Below are 11,056 nucleotides of genomic sequence, written 5' to 3' on the forward strand. Positions count from 1 at the left end.
GCAAGGCCAGATGAAGTCAGGGTAGGAAGCACTGACCTCCGTAGACGTGCTGCAGGTGCGAATGCGAAATGGAACTACACGGAGCAACGTTGGTGGTGCCTCAAGAAGCTAAGCACCCTTACAACATTAGCCTAGTAACCCCTTTCCCACGCACTTACCCAAGTGCACTGATGTTTACAGCGCCATTGTTCTTAACTGACAAGAAAGCAAGCAACCCAAACGCCCTTCAACTGGTAAATGAGAAAGCAATTTGTGATAAAACCGATACAATGACCTGGTACTTGGCTATGCAAAGGAATGAACTATTCATCTACATAACAACACAGAGAAAAGTCAAGTGTATTCTGCAAAATGAAAGGAGTCAGACCAAAAAAGGATACAGAAAGTCAAATAACTGGTCGACCACTGAGTGAAGGACAAAGCTGAAAGAATTCTGGAGAAGAAAGAGCTGTTCAGTACCTTGATTTTTAAAGTTTTTTTTCTTTGTACAAACCCTGTGTCCAGGGCTGATGACTTTCAATAAATTGCAGTGAGGGAGTCGCTATGCTATGGACGAAACCCCGACCCAGAAGCAGGTCGTCCACGAGTGGTTTAGCGCTAGGTTTCCCCACAAACGTCCATTGTGTGATGGGTGAGAGGGCGGCCCCCTTCCCGGCCGCACCCAGTTTCCCAGGACCGAGGGCTCTCCGACCCTGGTTTCCATCCCTACGCGCGGCAGGGGTGCATTGCCAGCCGCCGAGGGGTACGCACCGCCCAGCTGCGGGGACGGCGCGGTGGACACGGAGGCAGGGGTGTATTGCCAGCCGCCGAGGGGTACGCACCGCCCAGCTGCGGGGACGGCGCGGTGGACACGGAGGCAGGGGTGCATTGCCGGCCGCCGAGGGGTACGCACCGCCCAGCTGCGGGGACGGCGCGGTGGACACGGAGGCAGGGGTGCATTGCCAGCCGCCGAGGGGTACGCACCGCCCAGCTGCAGGGACGGCGCGGTGGACACGGATGACTGTGGTGTGGTATACTTATCCAAGGACCTGGCTAATCCATTCCTAGGTGTTTACCCAAAAATAAAAATGCTCCCAAATACTAACTGATAAATGTTTACAGCAACTCTATTCTTCAGCCCCAGAGAAACAATCCCAGTGTCTGTCAGCAAGCGGAGAGCTGAATGAGGTGGTTCATCTACCACTGCACTGCCTCTACAGCAAAGGAGTCACTGACACTGCAACAAAATGAATGACTCTCAAAAGTATTATCCTAAGTTAAAAAAAAAAAAAATTTAAAGCCAAACATGAAAGGCCATTAGTGGATTATTCTATTTGCACAAAATTATGAAAAATGAAAACCACTCCGGGGACAGAAGGCAGGTCAGTGGCTGAGCGACGCAGCAGACGGAGGGAAGGGAGGACTGCGCGGCACGGGCAGTTTGCACGTCACGCGAGTGCTCTGCTTTCGCGTGGCAGACAGGGTCACACTCATCAAATTGTACTTTTGTGCAATGAATACAGCTTATTTCACGTTACTTCAAAAAGACAGTTAAAAGCCCTGCAGCAATTCTAAAAACGCACTGACAAATAAGTACAAATAGATTTTTAAAGCAATCACCTGCCGACTCAAAGCTCAGAGACTACGTGCAGTTTGTGTCACAGAGGTCTGACCTCCCGAGCGCCTGTGGAGCTTGCATACAGCATCAAGGGAGTGGAAATCAGACAAGAACTGACACCGTACAGGAAAGGTCATCAGAACGGTCCTTCACCATCTGCAGAGATGCTCGGGGTAACACGGGAACCACACCGGCACACTGGCATCGCGATCAACACCACAGGGCCACATTTGACGTGTTTCCTCACCCAGGAATAGACCACGTCTGAAAGCCAACACCAACATCCCAGATCTGAGTACGCCTTAGACACAGGACATGCAACAGGTGAAGACAGTGAGAGAACACGCCGAACGGCGTGGGTTCGACCAGTCGGAGACCCGGGAGGACAGCCAGCCTCCCCACTAAACTGAAAGCAGTAGAGGGAACGGGAGGACCACTTCCCCCGACTGCAGCCTGACACGCAGCCCTTAAACCCCGGCCCTTTTTTTCAGGGAAAAAAAAAAGCCATATTTAAGAAAATTATAAATTTGAATATTGCTCAACGATATTAAAGAAATATGTATGTTGACGTGATAGCGTATTGTCATATTTAAAAGAAGAATCCTTATTAGAGATATTTACTAACATAAAAAGCTATCTGGGATTTGCTTCAAAATAATTTGGGAGGGGGGAACGGGACAACAGGACGTGGGGGCCCAATGTCCCAGTTACATGGTTCCGCCTGCTTCTGTGTGTGGCGACAATGCTAAACCAATCTACACTACAAAGACATCTGGAGGATTTCTCATGTGCCACACAGACAAAAAGCTCCAAAGCTGTGGCAACATTCTACATTGGTGAGATTATAAGTAAGAACTCATTTACACTGCTGACAAGAATAAGTTTGTAGAGCCTGCTGAGGTTAGGCAATATTTTAACAAAATCACATTCCTGAGGTAAGTCATGTGACCCAATATTCCGAGTTTGTATTGTAATAAAAATTTTAATGTATATAAAAATTGTATCTACATTATAAAATAATACAAATACATTAATACTAGTGGTATTTTAAAATAAAGATGCGAAGCATTTCTTCCTAAGAACCAAACTTTCACAGCAAAAGGGGAGCAAACACAAGCAAAAGGGAAACCTCTGAAGGCTTCTGAGTCAGGAACCTCTGCGACACAGCGACAGAAAGCCACCCGAAATAATGACCGACCCGAGCAAGCACCTTTAATGAAATATTAGGAAACAGGATGTTCACACCAGCTCCAAATATCACCCATTAGGTTTCTAAAAACCAAAGGAAAAGTGTCTGTGTATTACATTCCACAGCCCCTGCATTTATCAAATGATTCACTGACTAACGGACCTAGAAGTTAGATACTAGTTCATACCAACCGTCCGTAAAAAAAAATCATGTACCATATGACCCCACTGAAACAGCATCTCCAGAATGGAAAAGTCTACAGTGGCTCCCTAGCTCCAGCAGGGAGGAGGGACGTGAGGGGCAGTCCAGGTACCAGGTTCCTACTGAGTGTAGTCAATCTACAATCAACTGTGATGAGAGCTGCACAACGGAGACCAGCTGTGGACAGCCTCTGCGCTGGTGAGGGACAGGTGGGTGGTGTGGCGGTCAGGACGCCCCATCTACACTCAAGTGCCTGTGTTGGAGTTCCAGCCCTGCTACCTGCCAATCCAGGATCCTGCTAACAGACACCCCAAAAAGCAGCAAGTTAGGGTTCAGTTACTTAGGCCCCAGCCACAAACAAGGCACCCCTGATTGGGGCTGTAGGTTCCTGGCTTCGGCAGGATGTACACAGCCACTAGTTGTAGGCATTTGGGGGAATGAACCAACAGAGAGAATGTGTTCAAATAAGTGACAGTAAGTAAAACTCAAAAATTAAAACAAACAAACAACAACAACAAAAAAAAACAAGGCCCAGGGCAGTGGCCTAGTGGCTACCTCAACTTATTCCTGCCAGGATCCCATGTGGGCACCAGTTCTAATCCCAACTGCAACACTTCCCATCCAGTTGCCTGCTTCTGGCCTGGGAAGGCAGTCGAGGATGGCCCAAAGCCTTGGGACCTTGCACCTGCATAGGAGACCTGGAAGAAGCTCCTGGCTCCTGGCTTTGCATCAGCTCAGCTCTGGCCGTTGTAGCCACTTGGGGAGTGGATCAGCAGAGGAAGATCTTTCCTCTCTGTCTCTCCTTCTCTGTAAATCTGACCTTCCTTCCAATAAAGATAAATAAATCTTTTTTTAAAAAAGAAACCAAATGGGTGAAGCAAATGGTATAGATTATATCTTGGGCTGTTTTTAATAGAAAAAATTCAGGCAGGCGGGTTCAGTGGCATAGAGGGCTAATCCTCTGCCTGCTAGTGCCAGCATCTCACACAGGCACCAGTGCCTGTCCAGCTCCCTGCTTATGGCCTGGGAAAGCAGCAGAGGATGGCTCAAAGCCTTGGGCCCCCTGCGCACATGTGGGAGATCAGAAGGAAGCTTGTAGCTCTAACCTTCGGATCAGCTCAGCTCTGGCCATTGTGACCATTTGGGCAGTGAACCAGCAGATGGAAGATCTCTCTCCATCTCTCCTCTCTGTATAATCTGCCTTTCAAATAAAAAATAAATGAGCTCTCGTGAGCTCCCACATTTGCACAGGTGTTCCTGAACGCCAGACTCACCAGCTACTACTGCACATACCTGCTCACCTAACAAACATCTCAAACATGACGGACTGGGCTCCATTTGACCCTCAGAGCCGACCCTGTCTTCCCAACCTCAGTCAGAGGTCACCTTCTCTTCCAGCTCTTCAGGCAAAACACGTTGGATGCCTACACTTAAATCGCACCTCTGTGTGTGTGTGTGTGTGCGTGTGTGCACGTGCGTGCGCAAACCCTGTTGGCTCTACCTTCCGAACGATGCAGAATTGCACTGCCTGCTGTCCCTCTAGTCCTAGCCACCATCAGCTCCTCACACTGATTACCGCATCCAACATGGCAGTGACTCCCATGAAAACACACAGCCATTTGTGAGGCACTGCTGCCCACTGCCGGGCAGCCGTAGCAGCACGGTGGGGGCTCCGCAGGAAGCCTCGCTGCTGCACTACAGAGTGTCCAGCAGCTGACCGTGCTCCAACCTGCACACCTAGCTGTCCACACCCTCATCATGAGAGCACAGGGACACAGGACTTCCGTCTGCTAACAGGGTGTCAAAGCAAACTGGCAGTCGCACTCCCCAGGACCAATCCCACGGAATACACGTACGTGAACTGATTCCCCAGCGGGACCCTCCACCTCCCTGGATCAATTAGGACAGAATGTGGGATGGACAAAACACCGGAATGTTTTTACAGCTTCCCCGGAGAATTCTAATACAGAACCAAAGGTGAGAAGCCCTGTGTCAACCGGATCCTATCTCACCAAAGTCAAAACCGAAGCCCTTAGAAAGAAGCGCAGGCCTCACCTGGGCAGCCCACAGACAAGCTCCCTGCTCAATGCCTTCCAACTCACAGGTCACGTTCCTCAGTGGTGCCATCGCTAAGACCTTACCTAGACTATAAATCCTACAAGCTGGCTCGCCTCTTCCCATCTCCCTGCTCTGCTCTGTTCCTGAACTTGGCAGTTACCACTGACTAACGAATCCTCATCCGCCCATTTCTTGTCCATTTCCTCAGAGATTTCTTTCTGTCATTTCCTGTTGCTTCCCTGAGGCCTAAGACAGTGGCTGGCACATGGAAGTCGCCTGAAAACTACCTGCAGAACGAAGCATCAAGTAACCCTTAATTACTGCATCAAACACCAGCTTTTCAGTTCCCATCTCTCTCCTTATTCAGACAAAAAAAATCACTCGGCAGATAAGTGATCTGTAGGGATGATGAGAGGAACAAGGTCCCAAGCCCTATATTTTTGTTTGCATTTATATTCCTAATGAAGCCAGTATGAAAATTAAAAACAGATAAAAACTGTATTACTAGAATTTCCCTCAAAATATTAACTTTGGCTTTATTTATGCCTTAAGATGTATTAGAGCTTACAAATCAGTCATAAACCAACAAATTCAGTTAACACTTTGTCAGAAAGGAGCTAGGAAGCCAAAAACAAAAATCAAAAGGAAATACCCAAAGGAAAGTTGACTTCTGCATGTCCCAAGCTCAACAGAGGCCCGGGACTTAGCTGTTAAGGCATCTGGTGGACACTTACCAACTCAAAGCTGAGGGCACCCACAACTGCCAGGTCAGCCACCGCTCACCCCTCCCCCTCCCCACGCCCCCTGGGGCTCCGCAAACCTTCACCCCCTGGTCATCCTTTCGCTCTACAAAAGCAGCTAAGAGAACAGAAGAGAAAGAACTAGAATTTTCATCAGGTCTTCAGAGACAACACAAGAAAAGTGGGGTGGTTTTGACCCACCAACAGTGGCAGAGGCTGCCTGGAGAATTCCTGCTCTGAAGTCAGAGGTTCCGGCAAGGGGATGCGGGTGTCTCACTCCCAGCCCATGGCCGCCGGGCCAGTGCATTCAGTGGGTGACCTGGACGCCTGGAGCAGATGGAAACAGGAGAACTGACCAGAAAAGGCAGGGCGCACAAAGCCAGCTACCAGCAGCTTGCACGCTGCCACTTGGCAGGCCCAGGAAGTGAGTTTCCTGTGACCTGAGCAGTCGCCATCACAGCATCTAGACTGACGGGCTTGCTACTATTGGAAAATGTGCCTGCAAACAGCAGACGTATCTCAACTCGCCCCCTCCACACTCCAGGGACCAGGGTCAGGACTGACGGGACCAGACAGACAGGTGTAGCCACAGAAAACGTCCCACCCACAGCTGCTCAGCCAGAAGCCTCCCTGCATATCTCACCGAAAAGCCTGCCAATGAACCTCAAAGACAGGGCTTTAAATGCACCTAGGTAAGACAGATTTGCCTGGTTTTCACTTTCCTTCTGATCAATCTCTGTCCACTCGGATCCCTGACGCGGGATATTTAAAATAACATGTATCCTTGGGCCTGGCGCAATAGCATAGTGGTTTAAGTCCTCGCCTTGCATGCCAAGGATCCCATATTGGCGCTGGTTCTAATCCCGGTGGCCCCACTTCCCATTCAGCTCCCTGCTTGTGGCCTGGGAAAGCAGTCGAGGACGGCCCAAACCCTTGGGACCCTGCACCTACATGGGAGACCCAGAAGAGCTCCTGGCTCCTGGTCTCGGACTGGCTCAGCTCCAGCTGTTGTGGCTGCTTGGGGAGTGAATCATTAGACTGAAGATCTTCCTCTCTGTATATCTGACACGAGTGCTGGTGCCTGTCCCGGCTGCTCCACTTCCCATCCAGCTCCCTGGTAACAGCTGAGGCAGCAGCGGAGGACGGCCTACTGCCTTGGGACCCTAACCCGGAAGAAGCTCCTGGCTCCTGGCTCCAGACTGGCTCAGCTCTAGCTATTATGGCCACTTGCGCAATAAACCAGAAGATGAGAGATCTTTCTGTCTCTCCTCTCTGTAAATCTGCCTATCCAATAAAGATAATCTTTAAAAAATTATTTTTAACCCACTTTCTTATGTTGCTTTCCACCAAGTTCATGCTGCACAGCAGCCTGCCAGCAGCTACACCAGCACCACCAACCTCACTAATGAGTGACAGGAAAGACGAGGAAATCCTCCGGGGGCACTTACTCTACCAGCAAAGATGCTGCACCGGAAACCCTGGCAGAATCCTTCCAGCTCTCCCATCTGTGATGGCCTTTCCCAGGAAAGCCAACCGTGTGCAGGATGTGCAGCTAGCACGCTCCAAAAGGCTCCGTCTCCCAGAGAGATAAAACCACAGCTTTTGTAGAATAAAGCTGTCAGGTTGACGTCAGGGAAGGATCACATCTAGGAATCATTTTACTCTAAGCAAAACTCAAAAAAAAAAAATCTTAAATGACTTTAATCTTGTTTTATATTCAACAGACATTCCAGTTCAAAGGAAACTTGCTTATAAAATCCCCCCGTACACCATCTCCCTGAGTCTAAGCAACTCAACTAGTCAAATGACTTACGAAAATAAACAGCTAATGCGTGGTTGCCTAAATAGCTTCTAGGAATTTCAAATTCATGTTCTTTATCACACAGCACACACAAAAGAAAACACTTAGATTTAAATGTTTAATGTTATGGATTAAGTATCACAGAGCCCTGATGTTACAAGTATATCAACAGGAAATTCTATTCTTATAGAAAAAGAAATAGTTTGTATTTCTCTAAAAACAACTAAGCATTACGGGCAGTGTCCGGAGAGCCCCTTCCAGACACCATGCCGGCTTCTGCAAGCCAGTCACTCGCTCGCGCTCACAACATCTCAAACGAGCACCGAGCTCACCAAAGCTATTTTATTCTAACACTGCAGATCTGAACTGAGGTTGGAAAAAAAAAAGTCCTGAAATCTTGTGCTGTCGATTACTAAAGTCAGCTGCTCAGCCCTGGGCTGCAGGCAAATGCAGGAAGTACCTAGGGCAGTCACTGCTGACTGCACTCGGAATTTTCTGCCCAATAAAGGCAGGGTGCAGCTGCTGCCACACCTGAATAATGACATTCTTTTCAGAAAACCACCTTCCCTCTTCTTCAATGACAGAGTTATCGCAACAGGAACAACAATAACCACCAACAAGGAACACAGCAACATCAATGTCTGACATGAATGATGCTTAACACAACACGTCTTCAGATTTCATTCTGAACTAATGATATTAACAATCATAGGTGAAGTACCTGGGGATTACAGTATGAACAAGGATAATAAAACTTTCAGACTCAGTCAAAAAGGCATTTAATTCAAAAGCTCCAGTAAATATTTTGGAGGGAAAAGTGTCTACAAAACAGGTAAAATGTATTTTCCCAGAAGTCTTCACTATTAACACATCCCATAAGTCATCAACCAGTCAGCAACCCAGTACAGCCCAGCTATTTCTTAAAGAACCCTTAATGCTATTTTTAAAAATATGTGTGTGTGTGTGTGTGTGTGTGTGTGTGTGTATATATATATATATATATATATATATATATCTGATATACAGAGAGGAAAGGAGACAGAAGACAGAGAGGAGGCTCTTGCATCCTGATTCTCTCCCCAAGCAGCCATAATGGCCGGAGCTGCACTGATCCGAAGCCAGGAGCCTTCTCCACGTCTCCCACATGGGGAGGCTTTGGGCTGTCCCCAACTGCTTCCCGGGTCACAAGCAGGGAGCTGGAAATGGCGCTCCTAGAACCTGCACTCCTATGGGATCCCAGGCGTGCAAAGCGAGGACTTCAACCGCTAGGCTACCAAGCCGGCCCCCTTAATGCTATTCTTAACATCTCTCAACATTTCTAAAAAGGTCCTTCCGGCTTATGGACTCGCGCAGTTTCCTTACGATTGTGTACTTCCCCTGTCCTGCTGTCTCTCCCTGCCTGTGACAGACCCAAAGACCCAAGGGACGGACACCACACTGTCTCTCCTTCGTAGTTTGCTACAAAGCTAGCACCGGAATGGGAAAAAAAGATACAAACCTGCCCCTTTCGTCCCTCCCAGAGCAACAATATAAATACTAATTAACAGGATAAAGTGAGATAGGAACTGCAGATAGATCCCATCTTCACACTCCCAACAAAGTTCTCCTGGGCTTCTCCGAGGAAACAACCTACTCAAAGGCTGCCAACCTTAAATATTTTTGCACCCATGTATCCATATTCTAAGATGTTCTTTCCCTTGACAGAAGCTGCTTGGAGAAATATTTCCTGCTGCAAGTGTGTACAACAGGAAGCGACAGCGCTGCACCAGTCTGCACAAACTCGTTTTAAAAGTATAGTTCTCTTCAAGCCCTTCAGATGATGAAGAAAGCGAGTTTTAGAAAATGGCTGTTTTTCAAAACTTTCTTTTTCTCGGATTAACTTTAAAACGTGCTGTAAACTGCTTCACTGGCCTTAAACATAGAAAGGACTCAAGTTTTTGTACTTGGAAGGACATGGAGCACACTGACCAGCAGTCCTGCGATAAAGGGACGATCGCGTAAACCTCAGGAGTGTGCCACTTGTTCCAATCATTAAACACACAGCAAATCAGATTTTCCTAGGCAGAAAACTAAGTCGCAAAGGGCAATGATTTAATTAAAGTCAAGAAAAATGACGTTAAAACAGACAACCAGCAACTGTAAAATAAGAAAAGCAAACGTTATCTGATCGAAAGGTGTTTCAGATGAGGAAAATCGCATGAATTCCCAGAGAACTGGCTCCCTAACCACCTTGTGGGACGCGCGGAGCCCGAGCCCGGAGCGCCCAGCATGGAGCCCAGGCCCCGCACATGCTCTGCCGGGGCAGGGCGGACCGGGCTGCGGCGAGGGCAGCAAACCCTCCAAGAACCAGCCCGCTTTCATTCTGACAACACTTTCCCCTCGGATGAACTACCCACGACGGTCATAGAAAGCATCAGTCGACCACAAAACCACTCGGGATGGCCCCGGGAGAGCTGCAGGCGGCCGCTGGCCTCGGGGGCGCCCCCCGGCCCCCACCTGCGTGACCTGGGCCAGCGGCTCCCCACGCCCCCGCGGACCCCCGCGAGCTGGGAGCTGCACCACTCGGCCAGGGCGGGCTCCCTTTTCAAACCCGGGGCGCGCGCGCCCTGGAGCCTGGCCACCCCGACAGGCGTCGCCGCCGGGAATCCCCGAACAGCTGGCCAGGGGCGCGCCGCGGAGGGAGTGGGCGCGACGCACCTGGCGGCCGACCCCGCCGGCCGCGGCAAGGACATCGGGCACCGCGGGGACGGGCGCGCAGGTGAGCGGGCCCCGCGGCCTCGCCCAGGGCGCGCACGGTGGACCCCGGCCCCGCCGGCCGCCGCGCGCACTCCCGCAGCCACCCCGCCGCCGCCGCCGCCCCTTCGCGCCCGGGCTCGTCCCCACCCCGAGCGCCGCCGCTCGCCCCGCGCCAGACGTTACCGGGGCCTCGGCCCGGAGCACCCGCGCCGCCGCGGCTCCGGCTCCCACAGGCGCGGAGCTGTCCGGACGGCGCCCACGACGGCCCGCCCGCACACTGCGCAAGCGCGCCCGCGCCGCCTCGGCCCCCAGACGGCGGCTGAGATTCCGGAGCGGGCACTCCCAGCCCGGCGGACACTACAAATCCCGGCAGGCAGCGCGCGCTGCCCGGCGGCGTCTTCCTGGTTCCAAGGGCGGCGGCCTCGGGGCGCTCAAGGGAGTGACGCGCGCGGAGCTCTGGGGCCCCGCGCCGCGATGCATTTCGGGGCTCGTAGTTTTCGAGAACCACGAGGCTTGGCTGGGAGGTGGAACTCCGGCTTCTCTGATGTCATCGCCTGGAGCTGCGAGGCGTGGGGATCTTTAAAAATAGGCTTTGTTAGTTTGCAGATAATTTGTTTGCAAGCTGGCCTGCAGTCGGTCCAAGGAGTCGTAAATTCACAGGATGCGACGTGACCTCGAGAAAAATGCTTATGACTCAGCCAGCCAATTTTTTCACTTCCATTTCTCTCTCCCAG

General features: G+C 50.6%; 1 protein-coding gene across 3 annotated transcripts in view; it reads right to left on the reverse strand.

Moving 5' to 3' along the window:
* PLEKHA1 (pleckstrin homology domain containing A1) overlaps positions 1-10,619 on the reverse strand; it is a 57,307-nt gene extending 46,688 nt beyond the window's left edge. For 2 of the 3 annotated variants that reach the window (XM_040991985.1, XM_040991986.1), the window contains exon 1: positions 10,506-10,590. The gene's annotated coding sequence lies outside the window, so the exon portion shown is untranslated. Of the gene's footprint in view, positions 1-10,505 lie in introns of all 3 variants that reach the window. The other variant, XM_040991984.1, reaches the window with a different exon arrangement.
* Between the last annotated feature and the right edge of the window lie 437 nt (positions 10,620-11,056).

The sequence above is a fragment of the Ochotona curzoniae genome, unplaced genomic scaffold, assembly GCF_017591425.1.
Source record: "Ochotona curzoniae isolate NIBS_2020 unplaced genomic scaffold, NIBS_Ocur_1.0 contig_66, whole genome shotgun sequence".
Lineage (NCBI taxonomy): Eukaryota > Metazoa > Chordata > Mammalia > Lagomorpha > Ochotonidae > Ochotona > Ochotona curzoniae.